At 35.6% G+C, this 17133-nt stretch overlaps 1 protein-coding gene across 2 annotated transcripts in view; it reads right to left on the bottom strand.

Moving 5' to 3' along the window:
- syt6a (synaptotagmin VIa) overlaps positions 1 to 17133 on the bottom strand; it is a 61110-nt gene that overhangs the window by 23939 nt on the left and 20038 nt on the right. The gene's annotated exons all lie outside the window — the stretch shown is intronic.

Raw genomic sequence — 17133 nt, 5'->3', positions numbered from 1 at the left:
GTGTCCTTGCTCAAATGGAATATAAATCTCTACTGACAGTTCAAAGGGCTTGAGGCCACATCTAATTTAGAGTCTTTTAGAACTTTTGTTCTTCATTCAGTTCCTCATTCCTTTCCAAGTCGTTTGTCATTATATGACTACTGTAAGCACACAATACAAAGTAAAGAAGACCCAAGGTCAGAACAGGAGAAATTAATCAACTTTGGGAACAAAAGTCTTCAAATTCAAATAATGTTTTTAAAAAAAGGGAAACATGGACTTAAGAACAGTTTGGATTTACTTTTAAGCTACAACATATTTAGATATAAGTTTAGCATGTGCAGGATGATGATGCATCAGCCAACGTGTTATTATAGGAAATAGAAACGTTTGCTAATTTAGTTGTTATAGCACATTATAGTTGTATTATATTGTTATAGCATATTATAATATTACCTTTCTCTGGTAAGTTGTCCTCCTGAATAAACTTTTACATAATCGTATAAATGACTTCTGATATAATTCCTAATAGTATTTTTATATATTTTTTAAAGTGTCATTAGGTAAATTACTAAATCAACTATTCTATTGAAATTTGTATTTTGATAATTTAGTTGAATAATTGAATAACCAATGAAAAAGAAAATCCCGGTAAAAGAGATTCATCTGAAAGGTAAAATTATTCTGATTTATATACAGGCATATGAATATTTACATATTTAACTGCCAATATTTTAATTGAAGATATGTCATAATAGCAATACTATGAATGCAAATCCAAGATGTTCATGTCTTTCTTTCTTCAATTCAAAAGAAATTAAGATTTCTGAGGAAAACATTCCAGGATTTTTCTCCATATAGTGAACTTCAGTGGTGTTCCAAACTGCAGTTTCAGTGCATCTCCAAAGGGCTCTACACAATCCCAGCCGAGGATTATCTAGTGAAATGATCAGCCATTTTCTAAATTTTTTTTTTTTTTTTTTTTTTTTTAATTATATACTTTTTAACCACAAATACTCATCTTGCACTGCTCTGTGATGCGCCACGCGTAACATTGAAAGGTCACATATGACGTAGTACTGCGGTAGGGCGAAAAACTTTCTAATTCTCTCCTCCAACTTCAAAATCATCCGAAATCATTGTTTTACCTTTTGTTTGTAAAGGGCATTTAGGTTAATCTTTGCACGTTTTCTTTGTAGGCACTGGACCAGTACTTCCGCCTACATCATGCATGACCTTTGTAACGTGATTACGTCATGTGTGCGGATCGCAGAGCTAGTGCAAGGTGAGCATTTGTGGTTAAAAAGTATATACATTTTTATTTTTTTTAGAAAATGACCAATCATTTTGCTAGATAAGACCCTTATTCCTCGGGTGGGATCATGTAGAGCCCTTTGAAGCTGCACTGAAACTGCCATTTGGACCTTCAACCCGGTGAACCCTACTGAAGTCACCTATATGGAGAAGAATCCTGGAATGTTTTCCTCAAAAACCTTAATTTCTTTTCGACTGAAGAAAGAAAGACATGAACATCTTAGATGACATGTGGGTGAGTAAATTATCAAGAAATTTTCATTCAGAAGTGAACTAATCCTTTAATGAAAGCAAAGATGTCTGAAATGTATATCTAATTCATGAAAATACTGAATAATAACCCCATTAATTACAATAATTATTACATTTAAAAATAAAAACATGGTTGTTTCTGTATTTCTTAAAAATATGTAAATATCCTTACAACAATATTTAAGTTTAAGTGAGAAAAGAGTTTTTTCCCCTTAATCACAAAATGTAATCTTCCTTTAAGAATGTTTAGATATTTACTGGAAAATACGTTTTTTTTGTTTGTTTGTTTTTTTCAGTGCACGTGCTGGTGTAGCTTCTCTAAAGTTTCTAATAGTTTGCAAGCTGTATTTTTGCTGAAGTTTTCCATTTCATGTGAATAAGCTGTCAAGGGGTTTTCTGTAAATTCTGTAAACTGCTTTCTCTAAAGTGTCCATTTGAAGGGATCAGGGTTTATCCTGAGTGGATATGAAATTTCTAGGTCCAGGGATTTATGTGTTCAGAAGATTTTCACATTCAAACACTGCTATATAGCTTCTGTTTTGTCAACTGAAATGATCCAGACTCCGACATGGCTCCCACTGGTTTGCCTTTGTTGTCTTTTAATTTCCAAGTCTGGCTTGCCTGCACAGCTGGACAGGGCTGATAACGTTAAGTTGATGTGGCAGTTTCGTGGTGGGGTTAAACAATAAATTTAGTCATGTGAAAAAAATTAATAATAAAATGTATATGAATGCCAATTTGATCCTTTTCGCGTCTGAAATAAACTAAATAATGTGGCTATTACCCAGTGTGACCGTTTATGGCATGCATACTGGACATTAATGATGATTTGGCTGTTAATCAGCATGAAGACAGAAGTACAGAAGAAACGCGGCAGTAAAGCAACGTGAGCACTCTTCCACCAATTGAGATATGGATAATGAATCCCAACAGTGTGACACCGTGAATCCCCATGGACCATGGTTGCCAACCAGCATGATATTTCACATAGCTCTGGTTATAATACTCAGCTAATGAGCCATGCATATAATGGTTCATAAATGCAATCAGTCAGTCAACATATATTTTTATTAGAGCTGTCCAAGACAGAGGGAGGCCATGAATTTTCAGGTGGTTAGTGTGATCATTTGGGGAAAAAAATCTCACCTTTTTCCTGGATTAACATCAAAAGCTTAAACTAGGGTCAATGACATGTAACATATTTTTCTTGTATCTTCACTACATACTATATATATATATATATATATATATATATATATATATATATATATATATACACACATTTATTTTTCCAAATAACATTATTTATTCATATTGATATTTATTAATTATTTATATATACGTTTTGGGGACTTGTACCACATTAAATTTTACAATGAACTATCTTGAATATCTTTACTTGAACTATCCTCTCCTTGTCATAAAAAGGTCAAATTATCTGTTAATTATTATCACAACATGTTCCATTTTTGACTATATAGCAAATAGTGTTATTTTAGTATCATTCTTCTACTATAATAATTTTTAAATGTTTTTTTTTTTCTCATCTAAACTAATTTTAATTCCTGAATTAAAAACATGCTCATCATAGAAGGTGTATTCAGGTCGTTGTAATTTAAATTGCATTTAAAAATAACAGATATTGACCCACTAGGTCTATTTTTAAATCTTTGAAGCTATATTATGAAATCTTTGATAATATAATTTTGTCAGGTTGGTGGATCAGACTGCAAATGCACAATAATTAGATAGGCAGTCATGTTTTTCTTCACACTCTACGCAACTAGTATCCTGAAAAAACAACCTCGACCTCTGATGCATAATGAATCCCCAGCATGTATGTTTGTGGAACCTGTATCCCATCTCGCAAGCTTCTCTTGGCACTCCGCAAAATTTTCCAGCCCAGTGCTGCAGAAGCAGAGAGGAGAACATGTTGTCCTATGAGATAACACATGAAAGGAGGGGGCTGTTAATTTCCCCCCTCCTCCTCAGACACAGGGGTTCACTGGGGTTGGGCCTTGTCTGGAGCACATGAGTAATATCATGAGGCCCACAAATTCAATTAAGATTGTTTTGAAACTGAGTCAGGGCACAAACTGGGGCCCGAGGGTTTTCCCTTTAAATGTCTTCGAATGCAACCTGGTTTCCATAGAAACCCAGCTATAAGATGCGACATGTGCCCTGTCAGCTCTCATCATCTAATCCCGAGCAAAAACAAAAAGCTTTGTTGTGTGCTCAAAGGACAGCATGAAATGAGGAATTAACGTTTGAGGACATAAAACGTGAGGCGACAAACAACAACATCAGAGGGGTCATCTGAACCTTGATATGAAGCCAATTAAAGAACCTCTAACATGGTGCTTTTGTTAATTACAGGGTAAAATTGCAACAAAATGGAACACGGTACTAACACATCCTAATTTAACCACACACAAAGGGCAATCAGGAAGACAGTGTGTTAACCCAACTCAGCGGACCTCAATTACACAGTCTCTCTTCCACCCACACATCTCTGACAGCTGATATTTTCAGGACAATGGGAACAACACTGATAGGAACTGGCATCACAATCAGTGGCCACCATTAGAGAGAGCTCAGAGGCATTGTCATATCGTGCCTTTGAACTAGATCTCTGTTCCCATGTGAACGCATTTAGATTTAATATTGATGGTGGAATTGGTGGAAAAATACATTGCGAAGTGTAAATCTGTCTCCTATAGGGTCTATCTCTTGAGGATGTATTTAAATATAGCCACAGAAGGTCTATAGCCTCCGAGTCCACCGAAGCCTCGCTACGTTAGTCAAGATCAATTACATCGGCCTGAACGAATCAATGTGACAGCTCAGTAAAGGGTGCTTTGTGATTTCTAGTACCATTACAGTATATACACAAAACAATTTAAACATTTTTTAAAGGAATTAATCATTTAATTCAGCAAGGATACATTAATTTGATCAATAGTGAAGCAATCAAATATATTCATCCTGAAAAAAATGTCAGGTCTTCCGCAAAAATATTAAGTAGAATAATAATGTGTGTGTGTGTATATATATATAATACAGTTGTAAGTAAAAGTATATGAACCACTTGCAAAATCTGTGAAAAATTTTAACAAAATAAGAGAGATCATACAAAATGCATGTTATTTTTTGGTTAGTACTGTCCTGAGTAAGATATTTTACATAAAAGATGTTTACATATAGTCCACAAGAAAAAAAAAAAAAACGTGAATTTATTCAAATGGCCCCATTAATATGTATGTGAACCATTGATTCTCAATACTGTGTGTGGTTACCTGATGATCCACGACTGTTTTTTTGGTTTTGTGATGGTTGTTCATGAGTCTCTTGTTTGTCCTGAGCAGTTAAACTGAGCTCTGTTCTTCAGAAAAATCCTTTTTAAGCATTTTTTGCATATTTGAACCCTTTCCAGCAGTGACGGTATGTTTTTCAGATCCATTTTTTCACACTGAGGACAACTGAGGGATTTAAACACAACTATTAAAAAAGGTTCAAACATTCACTGATGCTCCAGAAGGAAACACGATGCATTAAGAGTTGGGGTGAAAACTTTTGAACAGGATGAAGATTTCCAATTTTTTCTTATTTTATTGAAATATCATTACTTTTCATTTAGTACTGCCCTCCGGAAGCAACAGAAGATACTTGCATGTTTCCCGGAAGAAAAAATAAGTACAATTTACCTTCAAATTTTATATTCAAATTCAAAAGTTTTCACCCCTGACTCTTAATGCATCGTGTTTCCTTCTGGAGAATCAGTGAATGTTTGAACCTTTTTTAATAGTTGTGTTTGAGTCCCTCAGTTGTCCTCAGAGTCCGTCAGCTGTCCTCAGTGTGATAAAAAGGATCTGAAAATCATACCATCACTGCTGGAAAGGGTTTAAATATGCAAAAAATGCTTGAAAACTGAAGAATCTGCAGGAGCTGGAGGATTTTTCTGAAGAACAGAGCTCAGTTTAACTGCTCAGGACAAACAAGGGACTCATGAACAACCATCACAAAACAAAAAAAACAGTCATGGATCATCAGGTAACCACACACAGTACTGAGAATCAATGGGGCCATTTGAATAAATTCAGCTTTTTTTTTTCTTGTGGACTATATGTAAACATCTTTTATGTAAAATATCTTACTCAGGACAGTACTAAACAAAAAATAACATGCATTTTGTATGATCTCTCTTATTTTGTTAAATTTTTTCACATTTTCACAGATTCTGCGAGTGGTTCACATACTTTTTCTTACAACTGTATGTATACATGCATATATAAAATGATCAGAAATCTAATAAAGCATATAAATGTACTGAAGGAGACAAGTGTTAGCCAGGAGTTAAGCGAAGAGGACAAGTGTAAAAATCAAGGTGCAGCCTTGGGGTCATTCCTCAGTTGGCTGCTCGTATAAATCACAGCACATGAAGCTGCATGACATCCCAGGCTTTTGAGGGGGAGCTTTTCTCCTTGATTCTGAGGAAAATATCGGCTCTGCAAGTAAATCTCCATGCCACATCCGGGCCATTTTTAGATTGCTCTATTTCATAGCTCCTTCTTTCCACTGCAATCTCAAATCCCCTAATTCCCTGGATATCAGAATGGCGGAACGCTATACAGCAAACAAAGCCATGGTTCTCCAACTGAAGGACTGCTGGGAGCAATGAAGAATTCATACGCTAAGACTTTGGGAGGTAAACAGCCTCTCGTAGAGCTTCAGGCACTTATTCATAAATTCATTGTAACACCATCTGGACCATGTTTCTAGCAATGACACATAGTTGTTATTCTTAAATCCCAGAGCTTTACAGACTCCAAGAAGATTTGGAGAAGAGATTTTTTTTTCCATGCAAGTGAAATTGATCTGAGGAATATCCTGCTCATATGGAACTTTAAGCTAAACCCAAAGGTATAAGAAGAGAACTGTGAGCCTAACATCAAAACATGCGACAGCTCAGAACCCCACAGACACAGTTTCTTTAAGGAAAATAACCCAAAGACAAAGAAACTGCCACATATTCAAAGAATCATATTCCAATCCACCAGGCGTTGATCTCAGAATTTTGCCCTGAATAAAACATTTGGTTAAACGTCAAGAAAACTAGTGTGGGATAATGGGATTACATTTTTTATCCCCTTCAAGCACTGTATATTATGGAGAAATGGAGAAAATAAAATAAATGAAAGGAAAAACATGTAGGTATTTAGCCACTAAATAAGAGTATTTTGTTATAGGTAGAGTCAATTTGTATGTATTTTTTCATGTTTTTATTTAAGCCAACACCTAGTGCCATGGACTCACAAAAGATGTCTACAAATCACTGATTTACAAATAAAAAAACATTATTCCATAAAAAATAAGAAATGTCCATTTTGATTTCATGGTGAAATCTCTAAATAAAACAGCTCTCAGTCTACTGGAGTGTAGGCGAACGTGATTGCCAAAGTACAACATGTTCCTGGATCAATATCTTTGTTGATCCTGGAACAACATTCCAGTCAACCAATCAGATTTGAGGGACAAGTTTAGGCTTACAACCAGGGTTAGGTGCTTCGACATCAGTTTTGTTCACCTATCATTTCCCTCTGATTTTAGGGATTAGTTATGGATAGGGTTAGGTTTAGGGGTAGGGATAAGGTTGGGTAAATTTTTTTGGACAGGAATGTCCAAGGATAAAATATATCTATATTTTGCCAAATGCTAAATTAAAGGCTCCTAATTTTGTATTGGAGGTTCAAAGAGTCAGTCTCTCTAAACCCCTCTTTTTCACAAGCTACTCTGCTCTGATTGTTCAGACGGCCCAGTCTGTTGTGATTGGTCTACCACTTACGGCGCATGTTGGAAATGAAATCGACATTACCATATCTGAATTTCAGCTCCAAAGTATTCCTCAGCACTTGATACACAGTGATCAATTGCAGCGTTTTTCCAAAAGTCAACAACACAAACCAAACTCTTCCAGGCCTCAGCTATAACTACACACTGTAAAAAAATTCAGTAGTTTTTACAAAATAAATTTTTGTAGTGATTGCCAGAATAATTTTGTAAAAAAATACAGAAAATATGTAAACACATTTACAGAAAAAACTGTAAATTTTGCAGTATAAAACTGTAATTTAAAAACAAGAACTACTAAAATCTGTTTTATACCTTTAATATATACTGACAAACCCCATAAAAATGCAGGCGGTAAGAGAGAAAGCCACATGAAGAATCAGAATTCGTCACAAGTAGCTTTTCCACGAGTTAAAGTATATACTAATATGAAGAAGGTGCAAAGAGTCATTCACGCAAACGCAAAACACCATCATGGTAACCCACAATACTTAAATAATGCAATAAACTTTCATTAAAAATCAGAAGATGTAACATAAAAACCTAATGTACACAACTGATAACAAAAACTATTAAGAAACATGATTATTTAAAGAAAATACTTTCAAATGAGGAGTGTCACACAGGGAATTATGGGAATATCAGTTTACAGTTTTTGACTGTAAATTATACATTGATTTGTTCTATTTTACTTCTAAAAATTGTATTAATTGTAAATACTGTGAAAATTACATACAATGTCTGTACAGTTTTTCCCTGTACATAGTATGGGAACTTAATGTTAACCTATTTACAATTTTTTTCCGTAGCGTTTTTACAATATTTTACCATTAAAATCACATTAAATTTTTACAGTTTAGTGTTTGAGAGTGGGTCAAAGTAGACATTGTTCACAGGCAGCCAAAGAAGACCATAGGCTGGAATTATGCAAATGTGTTAGCTTCATACTTATGTAAGTACTAAAGCTGTTTGATAATGACTGTTTGGAAATATTTGGATAAATATTCTATAAAAAATATTAAATGAAAAGTCATGGTACAATGGAAAAATGAAGTGAAGCATAATGTTAACCGCTGTCATAGCCAGTCCCATGACAACGCTAATCTGCTCGCCTCCTACCTGAAAGTCTCACAGTATAGTTCACATGGCTTAGCAACAGACTGCATGCACACACACACACATGCTATTAAATTCTTGAACTCACATCCTTTATTTGACACAGCGTGATTGTCTGAAGTGTTTATCGATCTGAGTCTACCACACAGACCTCTCTGCAAAAGGTGTTACAAATCACATACAGCTGCTGTGCACCCTCACATCCACATTCCCCTATAAGCAAAAACATGCCAGCACTGATCATTTCAAGAGTAGACAGGTGCTTATGTGAGAAGGCAAAAGATAAACCAGTGGTTATTCTGTATCTTAACAAAAGGAGTATTGTGTTGAGTATTCAGTATGGTGCTTGATTAGAAATCCGATAAATTCATACAGTACAAATTGCTGATCTACTGTATGTAATCTTTACCAGTAAAATATGTCTTTATGTCAAATATCACAGTATATAACCAAATCTACAAATGGTCAAATGCAACATTTGTCATAATTTGTGTTTTCAGGCAGTGAACATTAGTGTTTGCCATTTTTTTAAAAAAACATTGAGATTATTGTCAAATACTGCCAGGTTTGCCCTGTCTGCATGCCCGTCTGTATCAAAGTCCCTTTAAGACAAGTCATTTCACTCGGCGGCCATCTTTGAAATGGCTCTCGGGCATCCTGGCAAACGTCATGCAATCTCTTTGAATGGGGAAACATCAAATTCTCCAAAACTGTTCGCTAACCTTACGATTAAATTTCATATTTGAAATCACCAATGAAATCTAACAACAACCGGCTCATAAATTTAGTTTCTAAACACTCGAATCATGACAAAAAACTGTATTTTTCAGGCTGGATCAAGCTAATGCGCATGCGCAGACCTAAATGCGCGTCTCTTCGTCTGACTGTTTCTATAGAAACTGGTGATTGTAACGGCCGCTGAAGTGACGCGATGACTTTACCAGTCGGCGATTGGCTCTTATTTAGAAGGCGGGACTTATTCCGCCATATTGCGCGTTACACTTTCTCCCATTCAAAACAATACAAGTGACACGTCTTGTGTTATTCTAAAGTCTTTGGTCTGTACTCACTAGTTGGTCTCCATGGTTACTGATTATGTTACGCACCTGTTTCTTGTTCTGTTGATTAGTTACCCTGTGTATTTAAGCCCTTAGCTTTAATTTACTATTAAAGACTGTTTATGTTTGTTAGACTCCATCGTTATATGATTCATTCCAACCCATTGCTGACAATATTATGATTTCTAATTAAATATTTGATTTTTAATTAAAAAAATGTTCTTTCAGCCAGTTGCACTGTTCAGGGATCCAAGTAAGGAAATTGATGGGGTTTAGCAATAACGCATAAATGTATTGCACTAAAAGGATGCACAAAAATGACAGTATCAGGACTTTATTGTTACAAAATATTTCCATTTCAAATAAATGCTGTTCTTTTGAACATTCTATTTATCATCAAAAAAGTATCACATTTTCAACTAAAATATTAAGCAGAACAACTGTTTTCAACATTGATAACCATAAGAAATGATTCTTGAGTACGAAAATTAGCATATTAGAATGATATCTGAAGGATCATGTGACACTGAAGACTAATGATGAGTGACTAATGATGCTGAAAATTCAGCTTTACCATCACAAGAATAAATGACATATTAAAACATAAAGTTTTAAAATGTCACTATATTACTATTTCGCTGTATTGATCAAATAAATGTAGCCTTGGTGAAGAGATTCTTTCAAAAACAAACAAAAAAATGTTACAGACCCTAAATTAAGTTATCTTAAGGCAAAAAATAGATACCACCAAGTTCCAGAGATGCTCTTTGCGTCTCCTATTTGTGCTTCTGTCTCACTACCAAGCTGGTACTAAACATATGCTATACTGTATCACAATAAATTCTAATACAAACACTTGCACATCATTTCCTCACTTTGGAAAAAACATTGTGACATACTCTGCCTTTTTATTCAAATAGCTAATGAGGTAGCAGTATTTATTCAGGTCTCTGCATACATCTACATTTAAAACAACCATTTCGGAAGAGAAAATGAATTATGATGATTAATTTACACCCTGGCTGATATGATAAAATATAATCATCTTTATTTTTAGGTCTTCTATTATAATACACCCAGCTGTGTTTTATACCCACAGAAAACACTAATTGGTAAAAATTGGATAAAATTTTAATTTAATTCAAAGGAATTTTATTTATTTTTATATATATATATATATAATTATACTATTAAATAGAATGAATGAATGGACTATACTTTTATTATACAGAGCGCTTTTGTCATTTTTTGACAGTAAAAGTCTTTAAAGAGCAGCTCTCCTCTGAAAGAGCAGCAGACTTCCTCTGAAAAAAAAAAAGAAAAAACATAACTTCCAAATGCCACTAAAGTTGCATTTTGGTGGTGCAGTTTAAAAATTGCTAGAGTGACTTTTACTAATGAGTGTTGCAATAGTGGTAGCAGACATTTTCTTTGCCTGTGCATTTCTGGCTTTTACAAAACAGTACAGTCATATGTCTGTGACCTGTGACAATTGTCTGAGCTCAGGTCTGAGTTTGTTATGCTTTATTTTTAGCCCAGCGGATTCAGGTGTGTCAATTAACCATGTGGGCTGGCAATAAAAGAGCCCGCTGTCTGTCCCCGCTGCCCACTGCCGCATTTACAATATCCTTAATAACTGACCCCATCACACATATCTTCCTTTTACACATACCCTGGACTTTAATTGGTTCTATCAGGAGTGATATATACCTAATTTATCTTTCATAGAGAGCAAAACACATCCCAGAAATCATGGAGGCAGATGCCATCAGATGGACACCGGGAGCGTTATACGAGTGCCGTGAGATTTATGTGATACGGAAAATGTGATAAAGTTTCATAGGATTTGGCCCACGCATCTCCTGCCAGTTTATGGCTGCTTTCATGTGAACACGTATCACAATAAATTCACCAGGTTTCATTTCTTAGCTGTAAAATTAGATTAGGCTCATTTAATGTTTCACTTCTTTTTACAACAGCTAGCATTAAAATGGTAAGCCCCGTCTGTCCACGCAAATTAAAACCTATTATGTCTGATATGCTCCAGACACGTCATTGCTAAAATGAGTCATGCCTCTGCCAGCCTGATCTTGGGAAACTTGTTTTGTAAAACTGTGGAACATGGGCGCTTTTGTTTAAGGTATACTTTATTTAACAGTGTCCATGTTACACATCTTACATGTACCTTCTATAGTAATAACATTAAACGATGCATAATTACAACCCTAAACTAAACTGTAATCATAACCCTAAATACCCTGATTAAGTTGTTCCAGGGTTGACAAAGATATTGATCCAGGAACATGTTGTGAAATCATGGTGTGATCAATCACTTGGTGAAATCATGTTCACCATACATATAGGAACAAGTTTTACGTATAATATAAAAAAGTAGAGAAAACTAGAGTGTCAGTAGAAGGTAATATCAGAGCCTTTCACATCCCTTCCTGTCAAAACTGTCTATGTGAATTACTCACTTCCAATAAACCTCAGGGCTTCTCCGGATCAGGGCTAATTTGAAGGTCAGACAGACGGTTGTTGTAAATATGAACCTTTGTAAATAACATTCATGCTTTTTGTAAATCGCTGACTAATCAGTTGTCTTGGTGGCTTGGGGTCTTGGTTCCCTCTGGCCTTTGGCCTGTGACATGAAATAAACATCATGTCAGCATTAGAGAGAGCAATGCATCACTTCACTGATCCGTGACTTGACAGTGGCGTGACAGCGGGAGTCACGGGGCTGTTGGGCGAAACATCACACAGCATTAGGACTGACAAAAGTGAGTGGGGAGTCTATTTTGCACATATTCAATGTAGAAGTAGAATATGGAAAAATCATGCTCAGCTATTGGGTCCAAGTGTAACGGAATATGCAGTTCACCCAAAATTTCTGTTGTTATTATTATTCTGTTATTTTCTCTTTTTTTGGACACTGTAGATGTTTTTAATATAACGACAGTTTGGTTTGACATGGCGTTGGGTTACAAGGCACTCGAGAATCAATGACAATTTATGTTATTGATATGCCATGTTGTATGCAGAGGGATGTAACTAACTAAAATTAGCGATACTGCAAACTTTTTCAATAGCTACTTTAACCAACAAGTAGTGGTGTAATGTAACCAAATATCACTGTTTGTAATGTCTGAGCGGAGGGAATAATCAAACACACTCACCTAAACAGTCCTCTCTCATAAGTTTGTAGCTTAGGAAAGTCTGATTCATTCTAGTGAATCGCTTCATCTTTATCCGCCCTTTCATTCACATGTAGCATTGAAAATTCCAGTTAATTTGAGTGAATCAGTATGTTCATTTAAATGACCATATTCACAAAAATGATTCATCAATTCACCAGTGTATTATGCTTTTGACCAGTGTTGTTATTGTTAACTGAAACTAAAACTTAAAAAAAAAAAAATTTGTTACTTGAAATATAAATAGTAGCTACATAAGCCTAAATAAAAAACAAAACAATGAAAATTAGTAATGTTGCCTTGGCAAGTAACTGAAATAAGTTGAAGTACTAAAATTACTAAAGCTGAAATAAATATAAATTAAAGCTAAATAGAAATATAAAAAACTAATATTAATAAATACTATAATAATATATAAATAAGACTAAAATAACACATTTTGACTTGATTATGTATATTAGTGTGTTTTTGTTTGTATTTGAATTTATTATAAATTTACCTGTTCATGTTTGATAGTCAACCTAAAGACTACAGATAGAAAGACGGTTCACTCCTATTATTTATAAATGGGAGAAACTGCAAAGCACAATATGGCAGAATACATCCCGCCTTCTAAGTAAAAGAGCCAATCGCTGATTGATAAAGTCATCGCATCACTGCAGCTGCCGTTAGAAGCTCCAGTTCCCATAGAAACTTGAGACTCGTGCATAGGACTGTACATGCGCATTAGCTCGTCTAGCCTGAACGCTATTTGACCTTATACCTTGGTCTGTTTAAATACTCGATTCTGATTGGCTGGCAGGTGTGCAGTAAAACCGTTTAATGCACAGGTAGTTCCAGTCTGTTTGATTACAGATGGAAATTAATCCGCCACTATAAACATTGGTAACCATAGTAACACAGTTACGCTTGCAAACTGAGTGAGAGACATATATGAAAGCCTTTATTTAGGTAGGCTAAACGAATGATTTTTGCATATCGTTTCATTTGTATGGTGAATATGGCAATTTTGAGAAATGGGTCCAGGCACAAGATGAAATAGAAGACTTGGAGAAGACGCTGAATGACAAAAAGCGACGTAAAGAATTAACACCGGCAGAGCTAGGTGTTAATTCTTTGCTTCGCATCGGGTGGTTCTTCGCCTCTACGTTGTGCATTAAAATCCTTTAATGCATGGCTAGCCGTGGATTATCCCTTACATAAGAAACAACATAGGACAGTTCATGTCAGATTTTGTTGCTGATTTGATATAGGCTATTTAATTACGAGTTTGCCAAGCATTTTTTGATATTTCAGGATTCCCCCATTCACATAGATAGGACTTGGTCTTGGATGCCCAAAATAGCTGCCCGGACGTATTGCAAATTTGGTGAACTACCCCTTTAAACACAAGCACTATTTTCACCATGCTCTGCACAAGATTGTACATTTACCTCAACCCATTAAAGATTTATTTGCTGATACTGATCAACTGTGAAGAAACATGTTTCTACTGGCCACAGGATGTTTTCACATGGGAGATAGTTTTGCAGAACTTGTTCAAACTGGAGCGATTGGGTGTCCTTATAGCCTTGCTCGAGGGAGAAATTCCCATTAAAACAACATGAGGAATTAATACTGCATGGGCAAATTATTGACAGAACACACTACAATCTAGTACACGAAGGGATACACAGAGCTTTCTTTCTCTGTGTCTGTGTGTGTGACTATCATAAAAATGAGATCCATTCTCAGCCCACAGCTGCCCTCCTAATCTCACAGAAGTACTGTTACGGATAAGTATCTGCATCTCTTGTCACGTTTTACTAGCCTGAATGATGCTGTTTTCAATAATTTTCCACTCAAAAGTGAAGCCTTGGTCTCATCCAGACTGATCCAGAGTGAACGCAGTGACACCCCTAGGGAAAAGCGCTACAGTGTTTTACAGTCATAAGACAGACTGCTCCTTTAACAGTCCTCCTGGGATCACACACATTCTCAGCAAATCTCACACCTCGACGCTCACATTTGCCACCTGCCAGTATGACTTTACAAGTTACAAATTCCAAAGTGTCTCACTTGGTTCACACATCCAGCTGTTATATGGGGATTCTTTACAGTTTTGTCTGCCAGTGACATTTGTAAAGCCCTAAAGCGTCCTGCAGAGCCACAACCATGACCCGTTAGAGCAAGCTTACGAGCAATGGCATGAAAAACAAACATTTTTTCAAAAACAAAACTGCACATTAAATCTAATGAAGAATTTCACAACATTGTTTGCATGGTCAGCATACAAACAATTAAAAATATCAACTTAGCATCTAAATGAAAAGTATGCTAATTTAGTTCAAGGAGGTCTATAACACCTGGAGTATAGCTATTAGCATTCATATCTGCCTCAGTGGTATTTGCATGTATTTCTGGATACAATTGTCTTTGAGCCATAAATGTCATGTGACTTATCATTCTGCAGCAGGAAAAATGATGTCATTACTCTGCTGATGGCAAAACAACAATCCCAAACTCTTTTTTAGTAAATACCCTGAGCGGTGATGTGAAAGGCGGCAGACAGGGAAAAATACAGTCCATTTCACTCTTTAAAGGGATCGTTCACCCTCATGTCATTTCAAATCTGTATGACTTTCTTGATATAAAAGATTATGCTTTGAACTGTTTGAACTGAACAAACTGTTTTGTTCATACAATGACAACAATGAACCCCATTTCATATATGTATTCACATATATCTTGCTCTGTCATGAAACTAGAAGGCACAGGCTGATAGGTCCTTTACATGCAATCTGCAAGCGATAATATAATTACTGCATGGCACAAACTGATTGGCCTCTGCTGATCCTGCAGCCAATTAGATTACTTTTTTCGACAAGCAATTTATTGTTTGCTATAATCTAGTCTTGCAGAGAGCTATCAGAGTTCCTCTGAAACCCTCCACCTCCCCCAGCTCCACCTGCCTAGATCTGGTCTTTTTGTGCAGCAGCATGTCTTACTTGCTCACAGCAGCATGTATGCACATCGATTAGCAGTAGCAAGTCCATACTTCCTCTGCAGCAGCAGCAATCAGTGTAAAGGCCCAATATACTTCAATCAAAATCGAAGAATAAATTAATGTGGCATCATTTTGAACAAAATCAGGCCAAAACGAAATTGGTTTGGACTTCGTTTTGAGAGTTCGAAACAACTTGCCAAAGCAAACTTTCCGGAAATGTTCACTAAGGCTGGTAAATACCTTTGTACTACCATTGGTCCATGGAGATTACACAAGATATGCGTGAGGGTCCTCCTTCTTTCATGCAGAAATCTCTTCTGTTTCATTTTTCTTGTTCAGTCTGTCAAGGTCAGATATCCAGGAGTGAAAACATGAACACACTAGACTAGAGAGCTGTTTTAGTAGAAAATTAAGCTCTGATGAAACGAGACACTGACAGTGTTTTTTCATGTTTAATATGTTAAAGCTGCTCGATTTTAAGCAATCTATTGTATAAAGTGCTATATAAATAAATGTGACGTGCCTTACTAGTGCTGCATTGCAGAGATGTTTGGATGTTTTTCTTATGCTTTATTAAAAAATGCTTGTTGTTTTCTCAGTTTTGTTGTGTTTATTTTAGAAAGTGCGCAGCACATATTTACATATTCATCTAAAAATGCTCTCAGCAGAGTGGGTGGCGTCAGATGTTTGATAACAGTATACTGCTAGCCACACATTTTACCCCTAAGCGAAGAACGAAAAAGAACTTTGCTGTGAATATCAGGGCCTTAACAGATCTAGTCTGCCAAGACCCAAATATTTTAACACTGCCATATTCAATAGCATGCTAAAACTATTCAGAGGGGTGTCATAATTGAAATATATACAAAAATATTAAAAACAAAACAATAAATAATTTTAAAATAATTAAATAATTAAAAAAATTCTTATGTGTTCCACAGAAAAAAAAAAGTTGGGTGATGTGAGTAAATGATAACAGAATTTTCATTTTTGGGTGAACTATCCCTTTAAGAACACTAAATAAATCAGGCACTGACAAAACATCTACTATTCTATAATGAAATATTAGCGATAAATATGTTTCTTATAAAAAAAGCTATTTGTCTACAGAGTGTGTAATTACAACATCTACCAGTAGGAGCTAATGCGGACACTAACATACTTTCTTCGGTGTAAAATTTTGTGGCGCATTTTGTACAAAAAAAAAAAAAAATCCTTCAGACTTGTAAATAAGCCTTAAGAGAAAAACTGAAAGTGAAGACAGTGATAGAAAGCGAGAAAGACAATAAAAGCAATGCAGAAACAAGAAAAAACTGTACTCAGGCAAATCAACCCCCATCATGTCAGCTAAGTGTGCACAAGAGACCACTAAGCATCTGTGCCCACT

Source organism: Chanodichthys erythropterus, chromosome 20 (genome assembly GCF_024489055.1).
Source record: "Chanodichthys erythropterus isolate Z2021 chromosome 20, ASM2448905v1, whole genome shotgun sequence".
Lineage (NCBI taxonomy): Eukaryota > Metazoa > Chordata > Actinopteri > Cypriniformes > Xenocyprididae > Chanodichthys > Chanodichthys erythropterus.
Note: the sequence above shows the minus strand (reverse complement) of the source record. Positions and strands in the feature narration are given on the sequence as shown.